We start from the raw sequence: 23802 nt of genomic DNA on the forward strand, positions 1-23802 counted from the left end.
ATCAAGCTATCCCACTCCCTATCATTCTGGTGTGCTCCATGTGCCTATCCAATAAAGTTCCTAAAGTGTCTGACTCCACTATGACAGCAGGCAGTGCATTCCACACCCCAACCACTCTCTGAGTGAAGAACCTACCTCGGACATCCCTCCTATATCTCCCACCATGAACCTTATAGTTATGTCCCCTAGTAACAGCTACATTCACCCAGGGAAATAGTCTCTGAACGTCCACTCTATCTATCCCCCTTACCATCTTATAAACCTCTATTCAGTCGTTTCTTATCCTCCTCCACTCTAAAGAGAAAAGCCCCAGCTCCCTCAATCTTTCCTCATAAGACCTACCCTCCAAACCAGGCAGCATCCTGGTGAATCTCCTCTGCACTCTCTCCAACGCTTCCACATCCTTTTTATAGTGAGATGACCAGAACTGAACACAATATTCTACATGTGGTCTCACCAAGGTCCGGTATAGTTGCAGCATAACCCTATGGCTCTTAAACTCAAATCCCTTGTTAATAAATGTTAACACTTCTTATAAGCCTTCTTCACGGCTCTATCCACTTGAGTGGCAACCTTCAAAGATCTGTGGATATGAACCCAAGGTCTCTCTGTTCCTCCACATTCCTCAGAACCCTGCCATTGACCCTGTAATCTGCATTCAAGTTTGTCCTACCAAAATGAATCACCTCACACTTATCAGGGTTAAACTCCATCTGCCACTTTTCAGCCCAGCTCTGCATCCTATCAATGTCTCTTTGCAGCCTACAACAGCCCTTCCTCTCATCCACTACTCCACCAATCTTGGTGTCATCAGCAAATTTACTAACCCACCCTTCAGTCCCCTCTTCCAAGTCATTGATAAAAATCACAAATAGCAGAGGACCCAGCACTGATCCCTGTGGTACACCGCTGGTAACTGCCCTCCAATCTGAAAATTTTCCCTCCACCACCACCCTCTGTCTTCTATGAGACAGCCAGTTACTTATCCAATTGGCCAAATTTCCTTCTATCACATACCCCCTTACTTTCTTCATGAGCCTACTGTGGGGAATCTTATCAAACGCCTTACTAAAATCCATGTATACGACATCAACTGCTCTACCTTCATCTACACGCTTAGTTACCTCCTCAAAGAATTCAATCAAATTTGTGAGGCAGGACTTACCCCTCACTAATCCGTGCTGACTATCCCGGATTAAACTGCATCTTTCCAAATGGTCATAAATCCCATCCGTCGGGACCCTTTCCATTAACTTACTGGCCACCGCAGTAAGACTAACCGGTCTATAATTACCAGGATCATTCTTATTTCCTTTCTTGAACAGAGGAACAATATTCGCCACTCACACAATCCCCGTGGACAGTGAGGACCCAAGGATCAAAGCTAAAGGCTCTGCAATCTCATCCCTTGCCTCCCAAAGTATCCTCGGATGTATCCCATCTGGCCCAGGGGACTCATCAACCCTCAGGTTTTTCAAAATTGCGAATACATCTTCCCTCAGAACATCCACCTCCTCCATCCTATCAACCTGTATCACACTCTCATCCTCAAAAACACGGCCCCTCTCAGTGAACGCTGAAGAAAAGTATTCATTCAACGCCTCTCCTATCTTTCCTGACTCCATGCACAAGTTCCCACTACTATCCTTGACCAACCATAACCTCACCCTGATCATTCTTTTATTTCTCACATAAGAATAAAAAGCCTTGGGGTTTTCCTTGATCTGACCCACCAAGGACTCCTCATGCTCCCTCCAAGCTCTCCTAAGCCCCTCATTCCTAGCTACCTTGTAACCCTCAAGCGACCCAACTGAACCTTGTTTTCTCATCCTTACATACGCTTCCTTTTTCCTCTTGACAAGACATTCAACCTCCTTTGTGAACCATGGTTCCCTCACTCGGCCATTTCCTCCCTGCCTGACAGGGACATACCTATCAAGGACACGCAGTATTTGTTCCTTGAACAAGCTCCACTTTTCATTTGTCCCTTTCCCTGACAGTTTCTGTTCCCATCTTATCCTCCCTAATTCTTGCCTAATCGCATCATAATTACCCCACCCCCAATTATAAACCTTGCCCTGCCGTGTGACCCTATCCCTCCAATGCAGGTGTATTCTTGCTTAACTGAGGTGAACCAAAACTGTACACATTACTCCAGATATGATCTCACCGAAATCCTGTGGAATGTTTGTGCATTGCAAAGTTTTACAAACAGCAAAGACATTAATCACCAGATAATTTGCAGCATTGATATTGAGTGAGGAATAAATACTCACCAGGATGCCTCAGAGAATTCCCTTCACCTGCTCAGATTTGGAAGCTTCAATCCAGTTCTTTGTGAATCAAAGGTCAGTGGTAAATTTGCAATCTCATTCAAGGATTGCTGGAGCGAGGAGTGAAAGTTACATCCTCGTACAGTCAACTATCATCATTTAAGTTGAGGCTAAAAAGCTTAATTTTTATTTGAGTTAAAGGGAGGTTTTCTCTGCATTTGATTGTGTGGAACATGAGCTAAAAATCTGATTCTGGTACTGAGGTGCATTCAGTTTCCAAAAATTGAATTGGCCATGATAGCTGCCATCATAACTGATGTCATGCCCAGTGTGAACCAATCACACTGAAAAAGCCTGGGAAATGAATGGAGGGCCGGTCACCTGGTGCAAATCCTGGTTTTTGGCTCCTGCTTATATTTCCCTATCTGCTGCAGTACCCAAGCAGCACAGCAGGCTCGGAAAATCACGCCCAATATTGGCCAGCCATTCCTGCTGGTGCAAACAACAGGAAATCCTGTTGACAGCGGCAGGACTGGAGGATACTGTCACCAACCAATGGAGGCCCTCCTCCCCCAAACATGCTGCACGCGGGTGTGTGTGTGTGGGTGGGTGAAAGGTAGAAAAATTCCCACTCAATATATGAAAGTAGCAAAATTCCTCTCAATGATGAAAAGGAGATAGAACATAGAACATTACAGCACAGTAATGTTGTGCTGAGCTACGTCCAAACCCAAGATCAAGCTATCCCACTCCCTATCATTCTGATGTGCTCCATGTGCCTATCCAATAACTACTTGAAAGTTCCTAAAGTGTCCAACTCCACTATCACAGCAGGCAGTGCATTCCACACCCCAACCACTCTCTGAGTAAAGAATCTACCTCGGACATCCCTCCTATATCTCCCACCATGAACCTTATAGTTATGCCCCCTAGTAACAGCTACACCCATCCAAGGAAATAGTCTCTGCACGTCCACTCTATCAATCCCCCTCATCATCTTATAAACCTCTATTAAGTCGTTTCTCATCCTCCTCCGCTCGAAAGAGAAAAGCCCCAGCTCCCTCAACCTTTCCTCATAAAACCTACCCTCCAAACCAGGCAGCATCCTGGTAAATCTCCTCTGCACTCTCTCCAATGTTTCCACATCCTTCTTATAGTGAGGTGACCAGAACTGCGCACAATATTCCACATGTGGTCTCACTAACGTTCATTATAGTTGCAGCATAACCCCATGGCTTTTAAACTCAAACCCCCGTTAATAAACACTAACACACTATAAGCCTTCTTCACGGCTCTATCTAATTGAGGACCAACCTTCAGAGATCTGTGGATCTGAGCCACAAGATCTCTCTGTTCCTCCACATTCCTCAGAACGCTGCCATTGACCCTGTAATCTGCATTCAAGTTTGTCCTACCAAAATGAATCACCTCACACTTATCAGGGTTAAACTCCATCTGCGACTTTTCGGCCCAGCTCTGCATCCTATCAGTGTCTCTTTGCAGCTTGCAAGAGCCCTCCACCTCATCCACTACTCCACCAATCTTGGTGTTGTCAGCAAATTTACTGACCCACCCTTCAGCCCCCTCTTCCAAGTCATTGATAAAAATCACAAATAGCAGAGGACCCAGCACTGATCCCTGTGGTACACCGCTGGTAACTGCCCTCCAATCTAAAAATTTTCCCTCCACCACCACCCTCTGTCTTCTATGATACAGCCAGTTACTTATCCAATTGGCCAAATTTCTTTCTATCCCACACCTCCTTACCTTCTTCACGAGCCTACTGTGGGGAATCTCATCAAACGCCTTACTAAAATCCATGCATACGACATCAACTGCTCTACCTTCATCTACATACTTAGTTACTTGCTCAAAGATTTCAATCAAATTTGTGAGGCAGGACTTATCCCTCACGAAACTGTGCTGGCTATCCTGGATTAAGCTACATCTTTCCAAATGGTCATCTATCTCTCAGGACCCTTTCCATTAACTTACTGACCACCGAAGTGAGGCTAACTGGCCTATAATTACCAGGATCATTTTTATTTCCTTTCTTAAAGAGAGGAACAACATTTTCCATCCAGGTTCTGGTCAGAATTTTCCGACTTCTTACTGCTGCCAGCTAGTACGGAAAGTTTGGTGCTCAGCCAAATCTCCATTTACTGCAGCAGCACTGGAAAATCCCAGCCACAAGTGCGGGTGGAGAACCCTGGCCTCTCTGTCATTCTCCATTATTTATGGCCTACTAATGAATTCAATTCTCAGAAATGGAATATTTGAACATAGCATGCTGCTGCAATTTCAATATCTTGTTTGTGGTTTTTGATTTGGACAACAGTTTAATTTCTTATGAAGAAAAAAACAAAATATACGTTTATATTGCAGAATTTGTGCCTTCCTAATATCTCAATATGCTTCACTGGCAATAAATTGCTTTACAAACAAATGCAGCAAGCAACTTGTTCAGAACCAGAACAATCGCAAACAGCAATTAAACAAATCTATCTTGAGGGCATTGATTTAGGAATGCCCAATCTGTTCTGCTCGTCTTTGGATAAGTGTCACACATTTTTATACCCTTTGAAATAGACAGGTGGGTCCAGCTCTAATGTCTTAGTGAAATAACAGCATCCCTCTGTACAGCCCTGAAACGTCAACTAGGTTACATGCTTGCAGTCCCAGAATACAGCAATGAATTCACCACATTCTCGCTCACAAGTCTATGTGTTATCATGGAGCAAGACTAACAATAGCTTGCATACATGAAACTCTTCCAAAATTATGTTGTCGAGACATTGGAGTTAATTTTAACATAACTTGCTGGGAAAGGAACCTAAGGAATACAGATTTTACACTCAACCCAACATGGGCAGCATGGTGGCATAGTGGTTAGCACTTCACAGTGCCAGGGACCTGGTTTCAATTCCTTGCTTGGATCACTGTCTATGTAGAGTCTGCACATTCTCCCAGTGCATGTGTTTTCTCCAGACACTCTGGTATCCTCCCACAGTCCAAAGATGTGTGGGTTAATTGAATTGGCCATGCTAAATTGCCACTAAGTGTCAGGGGGACTAGCTAGGGTAAATGCATGTGGTTATGGAGATAGGGCCTGAGTGGGATTGTGGTCAGTGTGGACTTGATGGGCCAAATGGCTTCCTTCTGCATTGTAGGGATTCTATGGTTCTATGATACTCTCTGTGGACTTCATTATAAAACCAGAGTTGCATCCAAACCTGTCAGATTCCCACTCACCTTCGCTTGATGCATTATAGCTCAGGTGAAAGTTGCTCCAGATATAAGATTATCCAAAGGCAAAACATTATTCCTTCAAGCATCACATATCAATTAAAAGTATTTGTTGATTTTCTGGCTGCATTGAGTAATTTGATAAGATACCTGCATGTGGAATGCCTCATCGTTTATACATTGCAACATTACTACACAGAATACTCACTCCCTAACAGTAGATGGATGTTCTGGCAGTTTTAACATAGAACATAGAACACTCCAGCACAAATAGGCCCTTCGGCCCACAAGTTGCGCCAATCATATCCATACCTACCAGGCCTATCTATAACCCTCAATCCCATTAAATCCCATGTACTCATCCAGAAGCCTCTTAAAAGACCCCAATGGGTTCGCCTCCACCACCACTGACGGCAGCCGATTCCACTCACCCACCACCCTCCTGAGTGAAAAACTTACCCCTGACATCTCCTCTGTACCTATTCCCCAGCATCTTAAACCTGTGTCCTCTCGTAGTGACCATTTCAGCTCTGGGAAATAGCCTCTGAGAATCCACCCGATCTATTCCTCTCAACATCTTATAAACCTCTATCAGGTCGCCTCTCAACCTTCGTCTCTCCAGGGAGGAAAGACCGAGCTCTCTCAACCTATCAAACCGAGAGCATAAAAAAGCACACTTTAAAATTTGCCCCTAAGTAAAACCAGTCAATCCTATTCTTTTGAATGGGAAGTCACCTGGATCCATGTGAGCAAACCTGCAAAGTATGTAATTTATTGGCTCAATCTTAGGGTCTTGTACTGACTAGTATTTGACTTAGTGCAAAGACATCAAATAATGAATACACAGCTAACCAGACTGTTACGATGGCCATAGGGCATCTCCTCATTTGCCTTTGTGGAATATGAGCCACTTTAGTGAGCGAACAGAGGCTTACCCAATGGGAAGTGGTCAGCAGGTGTTTTAGAGCCTGTTACTCCACCCAGACCGTTATTATGGGTTTCAAGTTGAAGATTACCCGACTAAGCTGCAGTAACGGCCCCCTCCTTTGGTGCACAATAAGGGGTGTTGGTGACGGGAAACAGGCATCTGGTTGAATCACTGCACTGACCAAAGAAAATCAATTAGCTCAGGTCGTAGAACTAGGATGCTTTCAAAGCAAGAAGGCAGATTCCTACCTGAATGGCTGTAAATTGTGAGAAGCGAGTGTGCAGAGGGACCTGGGTGTCCTTGTGTACCAGTCACTGAAGGTAAGCATGCACGGGCAGCAGGTGGTAAAGGTTATTTACATCATTGCATTGCATGGTTATAACCGCGCCCCCCAAAAAAAAACTTTGTTCCATACATTTTTATCAAGACAGTCTCTTTAAAGTTTCAGTCATCTGATTCCCAAGGTCTCCGACCCAGTGCAAACAACTTTTCCAATCATCTAAATAAGTTTCATGACAAAACTTCAAAGCCTGACTATGGAGTTGAATAATATTTCAATTAAGAATTTTCCTATAAAAGTTTATTTATTAGCATCATAAATAGGCTTACATTAACACTGCAATGAAGTTACTGTGAAAATCTCCTAGTTGCCACGCTCTGGTGCCTGTTCAGGTACACTGAGGGAAAATTTGGCATGGCCAATACACCTAACATAGTCTTTCAGACTATGGATGGAAACCGGAGCACCCGGAGGAAACCAGGTAGACTACACACAGGTGAGCCAAGCTGAGAATTGAACCCTCACTATGTGAGCCAGCAATACTAACCATTGCCACCACCAGGCGAACCAGAAGAGACATATTCTATTGAGGGAATGCAAACAGGAAGATTGAATGTATTTCAATTAATTCCCTTTGGATTGTTAAATGATTTTGAGGCTTGTCATCACTGTGCATTGAAAAACAATTGAGTACCTGTGCAATGGTCTACTTCAAGCATTAATGCGTACAATTTCATCATTGCTCTGAACTGTCATTTAATTAAAATTGCCTTCATTGGATAAGCCAAACCATTTTCAGACAAACATACAAATTAGGAGCAGGAGTAGGCCATTTGGCCCCCTGAGCCAGTTCCACCATTCAATAAAAACATGGCTGATCTCATTGTGGTCTCAATTTCATATTCCTCTTACTCCTGATAACCTTTGACTCCATTTTTAGTCAAGAATCCATCTAACTCTGCCTTAAAAATATTCAAAGAAGCTGCCTACACTTCTCCCTGTGGAAGGGGGTCCAAAAAGGTATGACCCTCTGAGAGGAAAAAGAATTCTTCTAATCTCTGAGTTGGGATTTTTGAACAATGTCACCTAATTCTAGTCTCTCCCATGAGGGGATACATCCTTTCAGCAAATGCACTATTAAGTCCCCTTAGGATCTTATATGTTTCAAGGCTGAATATGAAAGAGATCGTTACCACTTCTCCAAAGTAGGGGAAAGACAAAAAGCACAATACCTGTTCCATCATCACAGATTGATACAAAACTTACATATCAGTGCTGCCCTATTTCCCCACTTACCCAGTTGGGTGGCACAGTGGTTAGCAGTACTGTCTCACAACACCAGGGACCCAGGTTCGATTCTCAGCTTGGGTCACTGCCTGTGTAGCGTCTGCACGTTCTCTCCGTATCTGCTGGGTTTCCTCCTGGTGCTCCAGATTCCTCTCGCAGTCCGAAAGATGTGCTGGTTCAGTGCATTGGTCATGCTAAATTCTCCCTCAGTTTACCAAACAGGTGCCAGAGTGTAATGACTGAGGGATTTTCACAGTAACTTCATTGCAGTGTTAATGTAAGGCTACTTGTGACACTAATAAATAAACTTTAAACTTATTTTCCCATTTCCTTTCCAATTTTTGATAAATTCTGCAAATCCACCAATGAGCCAGATCCACTTCCACTTCTGGCAAATATCAGGTTACTTCTCCACAGTGTTGCCAAACCATACAATAACTCGCATTGCGGCCAATCCTAAACCTCTCCCACCCACACACAACTGCTGCCAAACTTGAGTAGATAACCAGACTTCGGAATCATGAATTCAGAATTGGGTAAATATAGGCCGGTGAGCTTGATGTCCGTGGTAGACAAGTTGTTGGAGAGGATTCTTAGAGATAGGATGTATGCACATTTAGAACGGAACAATCTCATTAGTGACTGACAGCATGGTTTTGTACAAGGGAGGTCATGCCTCACAAATTTGGTGGAGTTTTTTGAGGAGGTGACAAAAACAGTTGATGAGGGAAGGGCCGTGGATGTCGTCTATATGGATTTTAGTAAAGCTTTTGACAAGGTCCCTCATGGCAGGCTGGTTCAAAAAGTTAAATCTCATGGGATAAAAGGAGAGTTAGCTGGATGGGTGGAGAACTGGCTTGGCCACAGGAGACAGAGGGTGGTAGTCGAAGGGTCTCTGCCTCCACCACCCTTTGAGGCAATAGAACATAGAACATTACAGCACAGTACAGGCCCTTCGGCCCTCGATGTCGCGCCGACCAGTGGAACCAATCTAATGACCCTCTAACCTAAACTATTCCAATATTATCCATATGCCTATCCACTGACCATTTGAACGCCCTTAAAGTTGGCGACTCCACAACTGCTGCAGGCAGGGCATTCCACGCCCTTACTACCCTCTGAGTAAAGAACCTACCTCTGACATCCGTCCTATAATTACCACCCCTTAATTTAAAGCTATGTCCCCTCGTGTTAGCCATCACCATCCGAGGTAAAAGGCTCTCACTGTCCACCCTATCCAGTCCTTTGACCACCTTGTATGCCTCAATCAGGTCACCTCGTAACCTTCTTCTCTCCAATGAAAATAACTTCACGCCCCTCAGCCTTTCCTCATAAGACCTTCTCACCATACCAGGCAACATCCTGGTAAATTTCCTCTGCACCCTTTCCAATGCCTCCACATCTTTCCTATAATGTGGCGACCAGAACTGTACGCAATACTCCAAGTGCGGCCGCACCAGAGTTTTGTACAGTTGTAACATGACCTCACGGCTCCGAAACTCAATCCCTCTACCGATAAAAGCTAACACACCGTACGCCTTCTTAACAACCTTATCAACCTGGGTGCCAACTTTCAGGGAGAAATGAGTCCTAGAATCCCATATCCTTTGTGTGAAAAAGATTTTCCTCACATCCCCTCTAAACCTCCTTCCTCTTACCTTCGACAAACCAAATTTCTTTAATCTTCTGAGAAAGTGAAGGCGTTAGTGGGCTTTCTTATCTATAGTGGTTGTGGCGGGGGAGTGGGGGGAGTTCTTGGTGATCTGGGCACCCAAAAACATGAAGCTTTCAACGATTTCTACTGTTCCCGTTGATGGGGACAGGGGCAAGTTTTCCATTACGCTTCCCGGAGTCGACAAAAATCTCTTTCGTTTTAGTGACATTGAGGGAAAGATTATTGTTGTTGCATAAATTTACCAGATTCTCTATCTCATTCCTGCTCTCTGTCTTGTCATTGTCCGAGATCCGACCCACAATGGTGGTGTCATCAGCAAAATTGAAAATCGAGTTGGAGGGGAATTTGGCCACACAGTCATCAGTGTATCCGGAGTATAGCAGGGGGCTGAGAACGCAGCCTTGTGGAGCCCCGGTGTTGAGGGTGATCGTGGACGAGGTGTTGTTGCCTATTCTTATTGATTGTGGTCTGTGGATTAGAAAGTTCAGGGTCCAGTGGCAGAGGGAGGTGCCGAGGCCCAGACCACAGAGTTTGGACTTGTGTTTCTTGGAAGAATGGAATCTCTGTTAGCATGCTCTGTGAACCAACGTTTACTTAACAGTTGTTAGACTTAATTGACTTCTTCACCTTCAAGAATATAAAACCCTGATCTTACACGCTACTTTGGACCAGTTAGTCTGAATTGCCTGTTTCTGTGCAGTAACATTCTTTCTAATTTTATGTAAAACAGAAAATGCTCTCGCATCCTATTGGTGATTTGCTAGTATATGAGTCTCTGACACCAACTTTGGGTGACTGTCTTTGTGGAGTCATAGAATCTCTACAAGGCTGAAGGAGGCCATTTGGCCCGTCCAATCTGCACAAAGTCTCCAACAGAGGATCCCACTCAGGCCCTTTCTTGTAATCCCATGTATGTACCCTGCTAATAGCCCAACATGGAGTTTACATGTTTCTTCTGGATGCTCTGGTTTCCTCCCACAGTCCAAAGATGTGCTGGTTAGGTGGATTGGCCATGGCAAACGAACTGGGTTACAGGGATAGGGTGGAGGGGAAGGACTGGGTGGGATCCTCTTTTGGAGAGTCAATGCAGACTCAATGGACTGAATGGTCCTTTTCTACACTGTTGGGATTCCATGATTCATTCAAATCTAAAACATCATTAATATGATCTGGAACTGGTTTTCGTTATAGAACATAGAACATAGAACACTACAGCACAAACAGGCCCTTCGGCCCACGAGTTGCGCTGATCACATCAACACCTACCAATCTATAGACCTATCTATAACCCCCAATCCCATTAAACCCCATATACTCATCCAGAAGTCTTTTCAAAGACCCCAGCGAGTTCGCCTCCACCACCTCTGACGACAGCCAATTCCATTCGCTCACCACCCTCTGAGTGAAAAACTTACCCCTAACATCACTTCTGTACTTGCCTCCCCGCACCTTCAATCTGTGTCCTCTCATAGCGACCATTTCAACCCGGGGAAATAGCCTCTGAGAATCCACCCTATCTATTCCTCTCAACATTTTATAAACTTCTATCAGGTCACCTCTCAACCTTCGTCTCTCCAGGGAAAAGAGACCCAGCTCCCTCAACCTAACTTCATAAGGCATGCCTCCCAGTCCAGGCAACATCCTTGTAAATCTCCTCTGTACCCTTTCAATAGCTTCTACGTCTTTCCTATAGTGAGGTGACCAGAACTGCGCACAGTACTCCAAATGAGGCCTGACAAGGGTCTTATAAAGTTGTAGCATTACCTCCCGACTCCTAAACTCAATCCCTCGATTAATGAAGGCCAGTACACCAAACGCCTTCTTGACCACATCGGTATCATCAAAGAAAATAATCATTTATGTTACCCGCACTACATTCCTCATTGCTTTGTAGTCAATAACAACATTTTGGAGTATGTTCACAAATGACAACGATTTAAGTGGCCAGCTAATTAATTTAGTGGCTATGGTTGAGGGGTAAATGTTGGCTGGGACACCAATAGGATTTCCCACTCTCCTTCAATTAATGGCACCTGGTACTTTACGTCTCTTTGAGCAGATAAATAGAACTTCAATTTTACAATTCACCTCCTCGACAACCAGCAGAATTTTCCAGTAACCCCCTCCCCCCTCCCCACTAAGGGTTTAATCGTGGACACGAGGGAACCATGTGATGGAAGCAGAAAAATTGGTCTCCCACGATCATAAAATGCTGGTGGGAATGTGTCCTCCTGCCTGTCACAGGGAATGGCCATTCTTACCACAGATCAGCATGACACCATTTTGCATCCTGTTAATGGAATGCTGATGAAGGCCCAATCACAATCTCCCCCAACCCCCAATCCCATCCAATTATCTACACTGCGAGCGGGTGTCACACCAGCCCAGACCACATGCTGTGCCATCACCTCAGTTAACTGTGGGTACTTTGATGTCCAGATGAGGAATATGGTCCTCTGCTGTGATGGCGGAATGCATGCCATCCACATGTTGCGTGCATGAAACATCAAACAACCGAATGTATATTTAATTAGGGACAGCATCACGTGATTCGGCGCAAATTCCCACTGGCCTCCGCAATGGGAAACATCCTCAGCTCCCCCCTACCACCAAGGAACTTAATCACAGGATGGGAATTTCCGTCTCTGAGAACTCACAATGCTGTAGCTTATCGTGGCTGCAATGATTAGGACCTGCTATGGGGTTTGAAATAATAGTTTTCTGCCTCAGAGGTCAGAGTGTCTGCACAGATCCACTCTGATACTTATCATTGCATCTTCATAGAATCTCTACAGTACAGAAGGGGTCTTTTGGCCCGTCGAGTCTGCACCAACTCTCTAACAGAGTATCTTACCCTGGCCCTTTCCCCTGCCCTATCCCCCTAATCATACACATTGCCCACGGCTAATCCAACTAATCTACACATCTTGGGACATAAAGGGGAAATTGGGCACAAATTTTTATGGCATTTACTAATGGAATTCATGTTGTTTGAAAACTGCAAACAATATCTTTACCAAAAGAGCAGAAAATTCCAAGGTTTATATATATAGCCACACAATATCTGGTTATAATTTCTTGCATATTTAAAAGTGTTAGCTTCTAAATGTCTATTGAATTGAATTATTTTTACATTAGCCATTAAGATACAGGTATTGTATTAAATCATGTTATAAGGTATGTTTTAGCTCAATATAGAAATTCCTGAAGATGAAACAATAATGAGTTGTTAAAGTATTTGACAGACAGCATCAGAACTCCTTTTATTTCTGCATTTTTTTATTAAAGTGCAAAGATACTGTCAAACTATTATGTGTGCTGTATGACAAACTGTACTGTTTTACCAAAATGACACAGTGGGTTAGCACTGCTGCTTCACAGCGCCAGGGACCTGGGTTCGATTCCCAGCTTGGGTCACTGACTGTGTGGAGTCTGCACATTTGCCCCGTATCTGCATGAGTTTCCTCTGGATTTCCTTCCACAGTCCGAAAGACATGTTGGCTAGGTGTGTTGGCCATTCTAAACTTTCCCTCAGTATACCTGAACAGGTGCTGGAGTGTGGCGACTAGGAGATTTTCATAGTAACTTCATTGCAGTGTTAACGTAAGCCTACTTGTGACACTAGAAAATAAATTTTAAGGTTTATTTTCTTGTTCTGCCTGCCACAGGAATCAGAGCAGGCGAAGGGCGGACCATAAAAAGGTTTGTTGACCTTGGGTTTCAGGGCGAGTGTGGCCAGAAAATCCCACCTGAGAACTTTAAGCTTTAAACACTGAAACTCATTGGCAAAATGTATCTTTCTGCACTTATTTCTAGATCAAGTTTCAGGCAAAATGAGGTTCCAATTGAACCCATTTGTTTCATCTGAGATTTTATCTAAAATCAGTTACTTACGGATCTGAGCTTAAATTCTTAATGCCACCAAAATCTCTAATGTGGCTCATTCCTGCAAACTGAATGCAGCACTGCAGTGTGTCCATAATTCAAGTAATTTTCTGCACGGTTCAGTATTGTGTAAGGATCTAAAAGTCAGATCTTGCCAATATTGATATACTTAATTGATGCAGATAGTGCAAGCCATTAGCCACACTGCTACAGTGATCCCCGATTAGCCATTTCTCGCTGCATGCATTGGAATCATTTTTCCAGGAAAGTTTACATTAAGTACAGTGTATAAAATGGCCTAATTTACATCCTTGATCACAGATCACATCATTTTGAGAAATTCTGTTCTATTGTCCTTGAGTTTTCTTTAAGTCCTTGCCTATGAAGTCTACATAACGTTGATTTTAATTAATGTTAAGTTTATGAATGTATTTGCGGAAAAGCTAGATAAGTAAATAAGGGGGGGTAAAGAAATAAATGGGTTATGCAGATGGGTTAGATGACGTGGGAAGAAATTCATGTGGAACCATCGAATGGACAAGATGGGTCAAATGGTCTATGCCATACATTCTAAGCAATGGGCAGGATTCTCTGACCTCCCACTCACATGTTTCTCACCCACGAGAGATGGCGTGCTGTTCGCTAGCAGCGGAATTCTTTAGTCTCACTGCTGTCAACGGGAATTCTCATTGAAGCCACTTCACGCCACTGGGAAACACACAGCAGAATGCGTTCCTGGCGGAACCAGAGAATCCCGCTGGTGTCAGTATGGGGGCCCAGTGGTTAACATTGCTGCCTCCTAGCACCAGAGACCTGGGTTCAATTCTGGTCTCGCGTAATTGTCTGTGTGGAGTTTGCACGTTCTTCCCATGTCTGCATGGGCTTCCTTCGGGTATTCCAGTTCCCTCCCACACTCCAAAGATGTGCAGGTTTGGTTGATTGGCTATGCTAAATTGCCTCTTAGTGTCAGGTGGATTAGCTGTGTAAATACATGGGGTTACAGGGAAAGGGCTTGGGTGAGATTGTTGTCAGTGCAGACTTGGTGGGCCTACTGCACTGTAGGAATTGTATGATTATTCATTATCTGACCACAACCATCAGGGGAAGTGCTATGCTCAGATATAGTGCTTAACTTACCGTATCATTAGAAATTTCTCCCTCGTATTAAGGTGATCTTTCTCTACATCCTAGCTATGACTGTAACACTACATTCTGCACACTCACCTTTCTTTCTCTATGAACGGTTTGCTTTTTCTGTATGGTACACAAGAACCAATGCTTTTCACTGCATATTAATACATGTGATAATAATAAATCAAATCAAAACTGAAATAAAAGGAGAACATGCTGGAAAAAATCAACCTCACTGGTTGCCCCACAGGGAACAAAACTACGCAAAAAAATTTCTCGTCATCAAGTTTTGGTCAAAGATGTAATTTATTAAGGCGATGTTACAGGAGTGAAGGATCAGTCCCAAGGAGGTTTGGAAAGAAACGTCCTGAGTATGAGAATCAAACAGCTCAACGTTCGACTGTTATTTTGGAAGGAGAGGGGATACCTACATGTCTGGGAGTAGAGAAACAGTGAGGTTGGGAAATTTCAATCTTAAAGGAGGTTACACAAATAGGGGAAGAGGGACACACAAAAGTTTTAAAGATAAGCACAGTTGTGTTTAATTATTCTGTGTTTGATTATGAGAGTCTGTTTCCTATTCATGCTCTCTAAACTTGATTGGTTAAGTCTGGATGTGGATTCAGAGAAATGTAAACAAAGCTGTGGAAAGATCTGGAAGCATGAATGAGGCACTGTGGAATAAAACCTCTCACACACAAACTGTGTCATACTTTGCATTTACACTGACAAACAGCATAGTAAGACTTTAAAAAATCATTAAATATATTGCATAGACTTGAATGACAAAATCATAAAAGATCAGATTGAAGTTATCTAGAAAAAAGAAAACAAATGCTAAAAAATGGAAATGGAATTGAAAAGAAAATACTGAAAAGGCAGCAGGCTCATTGATGACTGAAAAGAGCTGCAGTGAATGTTTTAACTTTATTTATTTAGTATCACAGGCAGGCTTATGTTAACACTGCAATGACGTTACTGTGAAATTCCCTGAGTTGCTACACTCCGGTGGCTATTGGGGTACACTGAGGGAGAATTTAGCATAGCCAATGCACCTAACCTTCACATCTTTCAGACTGTGGGAGGAATCCGGAGCACCCAAAGGAAACCCATGTGGACATTGGTAGAATGTGCAGATTCCATACCGTCAGTGACCCAAACCAGGAATCGAACCTGGGTCCCTGGGGCTGTGAGGTAGCAGTGCTAAACATTGTATCACCTGAGTGTTGGTGGATTTACTGTGTTTTCTGTTATCATGAACATAGTCTCTTTAATTTTTAGAATAATTCTAATTGTGCTATTTAAACTTGTAAAGACAAATGCTTTCACTTTCCTCAATGCAGTTAAGGAATTTAAGATATGTCGTCATTACAAATGTGAAGTGGTTCCTGTTCTAAATCAATAATCTTTCTTATATACTTATATAGCTTGCTGTCAGAATTATGAGAAGACTTATATGGATTGGCAAAGCTGAATGCCAAAATTGTGAAAATCAGGTACATTGTTTTGATTTGAAATGCATTTATAGTTATTTATCGTAATATTATGCTTTGGTTTGCTCTGTGTTCCACAATAATAGATAATGTACTGGTTAACATTTGTCCAGGAGCTGTTTGACTCACATGTTCTCTCCTACAAAATTAAAGGTCAATTTTACCAATGTATCAGAACTTCCCAAATAACACAATTGAAATATCTCAGTTGTATCACACACATCACTTGTTAACCAAAAACCATTCTGAGTTTAACAGTGACAAGTCCAGATGAGATTATATGAAAGGAATGCCTTTTCCAAGGATAGCAAAATCCTTATCACTCGCTCTTTCATTTCTGTAAGAACAAAGGAGGCTTTTTGAACCAAATCTATTCTCGCTCTTTGTGAACAGTGGGTCAATTCAGATAAATTCAGTAAAAGCCTAACAGCTACATTTAGTGAATCCCTTCCAGACTGCGGGAGATCAATCTGAAATAGAGACTTGGCTAAAAATGTGAATCGATCTGCACAGCTTCTTAGAGCCAGTCACGCGCATTCTCCACATATTGTAGATGCTGGCCTTTAAAATGGATTCTGAAAAAAATCTTCTGTCAGACATTTTAAAAGGGGGCTGTATCCATTGCAGCCATTAACAATGCAATGTGTTACCAGGGGAAAAAAGCCTGGGGTGTTCAGGTTGTTTTAGTCATGGATATGCATCCAAAGATGACTCAAGTCCTTAGCACCAACAGCAACTTGGCAATCTTCTAAATTTCTGCTTCCTAGGTTTTAAAGCATTGTAAGTAACATTTAACACCAATTATACTGACTGTTTTCCATTTACCTCTGCCATTAAGTAGCAAAGAAGACAGTGTTAGAGAATGTTAAAAAGAATTGGATAACTGTATAATAAATTTAGAACAAACATAATAAAGGAAACTACATTTCTCAGGTCATCATGACCCATTTTGGTCTTGTACAGTTATCTCAGTGAGACAATTCACTGCCTGATAAACGATTTGGGTAATGGAATCTATCATGCAGAAAACAAAACTGGAATGAACAAATACAGCAAACTTTGGGAAATGATGCACATCACACAAAGCCAGAGAGGGATTATCTTCAGAAAAACATCTGGGCAGCAGGAGCAGAGATTGGGGCTGGAGAATTAAATTTACACTGGTATTATAATGATAGGCTATGTGCGTATTCATGGCGTGGAAGCATTTTCTAGCCAATGCCCTCATCATTGGTTGGTGGTTTGACAGCCACATATATGCAACTGATTAGTTTAATTTATTGGTGTCACATGTAGACTTACATTAACACTGCAATGAAGTTATTGTAAAAATCCCATAATCGCCACACTCTGGCACCTGTTTGGGTACACTTAAGGAGAATTTAGCAAGACCGATGCATCTAACCAGCATGTCTTTCAGAGTGTGGGAGGAAATCAGAGCACCCGGAGCAAACCCATGCAGGCACGGGGAAAACATTTGTGCAGACTCCGCACAAGACAGTGACTCAAGCTGGGAATTGAACCCAAGTCCTTGGCACTGTGAGGGAGCAGTGCTAACCACGAATGATATCGGCTCGAGAACCTTGTGAAATTGGGCCTCAGAATTCACATGGATTGAGCTGACAAGCTGTGGGTGCCAGTTCGACAATACTATTGTCACTTGTTAACCAATTACACCCAATTTTGCTGTGCAACCAACCTATATGTGGGCCCTAATGAGAGAGAGTGGTTTGAAGCAGATGGAGATCTGAAACAACAAGATTCAAACATCATCCATTTACTGACCAATATCAATCAGTGCCATACAACAGCCATTAGGGAACCTTGAATTGCATTTTTCACCATGTACACTTAGAGTACACTGGCTTCCAATTTGGCAGCTATTTGGCACACATCCAATTGAAATTGGGATCTTCAATATAAAGCCACCTCCCCCCACCCCTCCTGCCCCATCTACGAAGGTGAATTAACACCCAAAAAATATTTTATTAAAAGTTCATTTCTGGGGTGTGGGCATTGCTGGCTAGACCAGCATTTATTTCCTATCCCTAATTGCCCTTGAGATGGTGATAATCAGCTGCCTTCTTGAATCGCTGCATTCTTGTGGTGTAGGTACAGCATAGTGCTGTTAGGGAGGGAGTTCCAGGATTTTAACCCAATAACAGTCAAGGAACAGCAATATATTTCCAAGTTAGGATTGTGAGTGACTTGGAGGGGAACTTCTAGGCGGTGCTATTCCAATGCATCCACTAAACTTGTCATTCTAGATGGTAGTGCTCATGGGTTTGGATGGCATTAGCTGAGAAGTTTTGGAGAGTTCCTGTAATGCACCTTGTAGATAGTGAACACGGCTACCATTGTTTATCGACAGTCGAGGGGGTGAATGTTTGTGAAGGTGATGCCAGTCGACTGGACAGTTTTGTCTTGAATGATGTCGAGATTCATCCAGGCAAGTGGGAATATTCAATCACACTCCTGACTTGTGATTTTAAATCATGGACAAGCTTTGGGGAGTCAGGAGATGAGTTACTCAACACAGGATTCCCAGTCTCTGACCTGCTCTTTTAAACACAGGGTTTGTATGGCTTGTCCAGTTCAGTTCCTGGTCTTTGGTAATCCCCAGATTGATAATGGTAGGGGAGTCAGCGATGCCAAGGGGCAATGGTTTCATTCTCTGTTGGAGATGGTCACTGCCTAGGACTTGTGTGGCATGAATGTTACTTATCACTTATCAGCTCAAGCCTGCCCAGATCTTGCTGCGTTTGGACACAAACAGCCTTCTGAGGAGTCACAAATGGTGCTGAACATTGTGCAGTCATCAGTGAACAACTCCACTTCTGACATAATGATGGAAGCAAGGCTGTTGATGAAGCAGCTGAAGGTGGTTGGGCTGAGGACATATCCTGAGGAACTCCTGCAGTGATGCCCTGAAACTGAGATGGTCAATCTCCAAATACCACAACCATCTCCCTTTGTGCTACGTATGACTCCAACCAGTGGAGGGTTTTCTCCTTAACTCCCATTGACTCCAGTTTGATGCCACGCTTGCTCAAATGTTGCCTTGAAGTCAAGGGCAGTCACTCTCACCTCACCTCTAGAATTCTGTCCATGTTTCAACTAAAGCTGTAATGAGATCAGAAATTGAGTGATCCTGGTGGAAACCAAACTGAGTATCAGTGAGTAGGTTATTGATAAGCAAATGCTGCTTGGTAACCCTGCTGATGACTCCTTCCATCATTTTATTGATGATCAAGAGTAGACTGATGGGATGGGTAATTGATTAGCTTTGATTTGTTGGGCTTTTTGTGTACAGCACATAACTGGGGCAATTTTCCACATTGCTGGCTAAATGCCAGTGTTGTAGCTGTACTGGAGGGATGGCACAGTGTCACAATGGTTAGTACTGCTGCTTCACAGTGCCAGGGGCCCAGGTTCAATTCCGGCCTCGAGTCATTGTCTGTGTGGAGTTTGCACATTCTCCCCATGCCTGCCTGAGTTTCCTCTGGGTGCTCCAGTTTTCTCCCACATGCAAAAATGTGTAGGTTAGGTTGATTGGCTGTGCTAAATTGATCCTAGTGTCAGGGGATTAATAGGGTAAATATGTGAGATTGCGGGAATAAGGTCTGGCTGGGATTGTGGTCAATGCAGACTTGATGGGCCGAGTGGCCTCCTTTGTACTCTCGGGATTCTATGATTTCTCTGAACAGTGCAACAAAGTTCAACATTTCCTCAAAAGTATTTGCAAAGAAGTTTCTTCTGACAGTTTGGTTGGCAGGTGATATGGTGAATCCTTCCCTGGATAGACATTAGTGACTGTGTAACAGTTTCCTCAGGCTAGAATTAACAGAAACGAAGGAAAACCAAAAATGGGGATAGGCAGTCCTGAACACTTGTCCTTCTTCTAGATGTTAAAGATGCAGAACATCAGCATCTGCGGTTAGAGATTGGCCAGAGAGAAAGTTCTGCTGAAAACAAGTCAATCAAACCCACAAAAAGAAACAGACATTGTGGCTTCCTATTTTTTTCTATTGATTTTGGGTGCAAGAAATAAAATTGAGTTAAAAAACTAGAATGTGCTTTGTTTGTGGCTCTGTGGCTTGTTGACTGTGGGGAAAAAACAGCTGAATAATATCTGGCATTGTCTCACCAAGTGTTTTTTGGGAAAGATCAGAGAACCAGACATGAGGCTATCTCACTCCGTTCACTTAGGGTGATCCATTATTGCACTGCAGATTAAGGACGGCACAGTGGCACAGTGGTTAGCATGGCTGCCTCACAGTGCCAGGGACCTGGGTTCAATTCCAGTCTTGGGTAACTGTCCATGTGGAGTTTGCACATTCTTCTCGCATCTGCATGGGTTTGCTTTGGGTGCTTTGGTTTCCTCCCACAGTCCAAAGATATGCGGGTTAGATGGATTGGCCATGCTAAGATTCCCCTTAGTGTCCCAAGATCAGATGAATTAGCCATGGTAGACGTGTGGGGTTAAAGGATAGAGTGGGGGGAAAGGCCTGGGTAAGTACACTTTAGAGAGAGTCAGTGCAGACTTGATGAGCTAAATGGTGCCCTTCTGCACTGTGGGGATTCTGTGATAATGCTATTGTCCAATGTGATATTGGGTCATCTTGGCAAAATTCACAAGTCACTGACCGGATTGATGAACACCCGAGAGAATGTCTAAAGCAGATGCAATATTGTAACATCCGCCTGAAAGGTTCAGTACAAATTGTACTCAATTTCCCCCATCCAGGCTAATTTGAGTAATTATTCACAATTCAAAGTGTAAATTCAAAATAGTCCAGAGAGACACTAACTCACTGCCAGGAGTCAGGCAAACAGGGACCAAGGCACATGACAAACTATCCAGCAATCCCCACCCACAGAGTGAGGCCTGGAAGATTTTATTTGCTTGCAGCAGCCCCCATCACTCTTCCATTCTTGCTTCTCCTGGCCCACAATCAACCTACTCCTTCTGGCCAGGGCTCCTCTTGTCACAACGTTAGCTTGGCAAAGGAGTGAAAATGACTGTGCAGGCCTTGGGTTAAAAATCTCTGTTAGGCCAGGATAACACAATTGAAATTTTAACTCAATTTTCAGTAAAGGGCCATCTTTCCAGGTTAAAATAGCAACTCACAGGAAGGCTGGGTTGGCAGGAAGCAATGTTATTGCACCCATTTTAAATAGCCTGCCAACTGGGCTTCCAGGCTTCATGGCATGAGAGGGGAAATACAAATAAGTGCAATTCAAAAGCATGGAGAACATTTAATGAGCACAAAACTCAGCTCCATCATTTTTACTCAGTATATTACTAAATACTACTTTTTTCTATTCATTCATGGGACCTGGGCGTCGCTGGCTGGCCAGCATTTATTGCCCATCCCAGATGCCCCAGGGCTGTTGAGAGCCAACCACATTGCTGTGGCTCTGGAATCACATGTAGACCAGACGGGGTAAGGATGGCAGATTTCCTTCCCTAAACGGCATTAGTGAACCAAATTGTTTTTTCTGAAAATGGTTTCATGGTCATCAGTAGATTCTTAGTTCCAGATATAAAGTTAAAGTTTATGCATTAGTCACAAGTAGTCTTATATTCATATTGCGATGAAGTTATTGTGAAAATCTCCTATTCACCACTCTCCGGCGTCTGTTCGGGTACACTAAAGGGCAATTCAGCATCATTAATTCACCTAACCTGACCATCTTTGGGTGGTGGGAAGAAACCAGAGCATCCGGAAGAAATCCGAGCAGACACGGGGAGAATGTGCAAACTCCACACAGACAGTGACCCAAGCTGGGAATCGAACCCAGGTCCTTGGCGCTGTGAGGCAGCTGTGCTAACCACTGTGCCACGTGTAGCCCCTGTGCCACTGTGTCACCTTGATATTTTTTATTGAATTCAAATTCCACCATCTGCCATGGTGGGTTTGATCCCAGGTCCCCAGAACATTAGCTGAATTTCTGGATGAATAGTCTAGCGATAATCCCACTAGGCTATCACCTCCCCATTGTTATATATCAAAATATACATTATATACTTTGTTATATATCAAAACAGATTCATGCAGCTCAGGCCTGTGTATAGATAATATTGACTGTCTGCAGTGTTGAGCTCAAGATCCCTCTCCAGCACCACAGTTGTTTAGAATACATCCACCATTAACTTGGGACCCAATCCAGTTGGGGAAAGTTATCACTTTCCAAAAAGAGAAAAATGACACAACCCCCCCATGCAGTACGCTATCAGGAGAAGAGTCAGGTATAAGCAAAGAAGTCAAAAGCTCTGCGTATTGGTGCATATGTATGCCGTTCCGATTCAATTCCAAACAAAATAGCAATATGCAAAAGGGCAAAGATTAAGGAGAACCACAAGAACTGTAATTTCCAGTGGGAAAACTGATTCCGAATTCTTTTAGCAATGGTATTCAGTTAGAACTGTGAAACCAAGAGCTCCTTCAATTCATGTATAATCATAGAATCCCTATAGTGCAGAAGAAGGCCATTTGGCCCATCAAGCCTGCACCGACAACAAGTGCTCCTTGGTCCTATTCCCACAACCCCACATATTTACCCTGCCAATCCCCCTAATCTACAGATCTTGGGATACTAAGGGGCAATTTACCATAGCCAATCAACCTAACCTGCACCTCTTTAGACTTGATGTGGGTATGTAATCAGTAATCTCTAAACTGTCTGTGCTTTATATGCTCTGTCTGAGGCCAGAACTCTCCATTCACCTGACGAAGGGACTAACCCGAAAGCTTGTGAGTCTATTATCAAATAAATCGGTTGGACTAAAACCTGGTGTTGTCAGACTTTTTACCCTCTTTAGACTTGACAGGAAACCAGAGCACCCGGAGGAAACCCACGCAGACACGGGGAGAATGTCCAAACTCCACAAGGACAGTGGCCTAAGACTGGAATTGAACCCGGATTGCTATCGCTGTGAGGCAGCAGTGCTAAAGAGCAGCTCAAATAGCATTTATGTGAATATCACAATGGAACAGATTTACAAAAAATCTCTTGAGAACTGGGAGCCTCGATGGCCAGAGTTGAATGAACTGTTCCTATTCAGTTCGCATTTGGTTATAAAAACACTTTTTTGTATTCTCAGGGATTGCATAGAGTACTTCTGCATCTCTGAATCTGCTGCCAATTTGCACACAGGAACATTGTAAGGTGTCTTTGCTGTTCCGCCTGTACAAACAGAATGACTTGCTCTTTGTTTCCAAGTAAAACATATCTTTAAGATGACACATAGCATAAAAATTAAACATGGTCCATTCATAAAACATGTTACCTTTCATTCTCAACTGTTGTCAGAGGTTGACAATGGACTAGTATAAGTTAACGAGCCTCTCTCTGTGGAATGATGAATTGGACACTATTCAGTCAGACAGTTAAAATATCAGACGCGTTCATCGCAACTGAGCTTTATTCTTGCAAAGATTGAGAGAGAGAAAAAAAGAGAAGAGGATAAAGGGCAGCCTTCGCCCACTGGTAATTCTCTCAGAGTGCATCATCAGCTGTCAACATTGCAGACAAATCAGGGATCAAGTTACTAACAAGAAGGAAAGGTGAGGAAAGATAGTTGCAACCGAGCCACTAAA

At 43.2% G+C, this 23802-nt stretch overlaps 1 protein-coding gene and 1 long non-coding RNA gene across 3 annotated transcripts in view; one reads left to right on the forward strand and one right to left on the reverse strand.

The window, feature by feature from the left end:
• LOC145358522 (uncharacterized) overlaps positions 1-20235 on the forward strand; it is a 47336-nt gene extending 27101 nt beyond the window's left edge. The window contains exons 2-3 of the long non-coding RNA XR_013889490.1: positions 16133-16201; positions 20032-20235. This is a non-coding gene — a long non-coding RNA (uncharacterized LOC145358522). The remainder of the gene's footprint in view (positions 1-16132; positions 16202-20031) is intronic.
• fgf22 (fibroblast growth factor 22) overlaps positions 1-23802 on the reverse strand; it is a 181750-nt gene that overhangs the window by 88305 nt on the left and 69643 nt on the right. The window lies entirely within an intron of this gene.

This window comes from Carcharhinus amblyrhynchos, chromosome 26 (assembly GCF_965287045.1).
Source record: "Carcharhinus amblyrhynchos chromosome 26, sCarAmb.v2.hapA, whole genome shotgun sequence".
Lineage (NCBI taxonomy): Eukaryota > Metazoa > Chordata > Chondrichthyes > Carcharhiniformes > Carcharhinidae > Carcharhinus > Carcharhinus amblyrhynchos.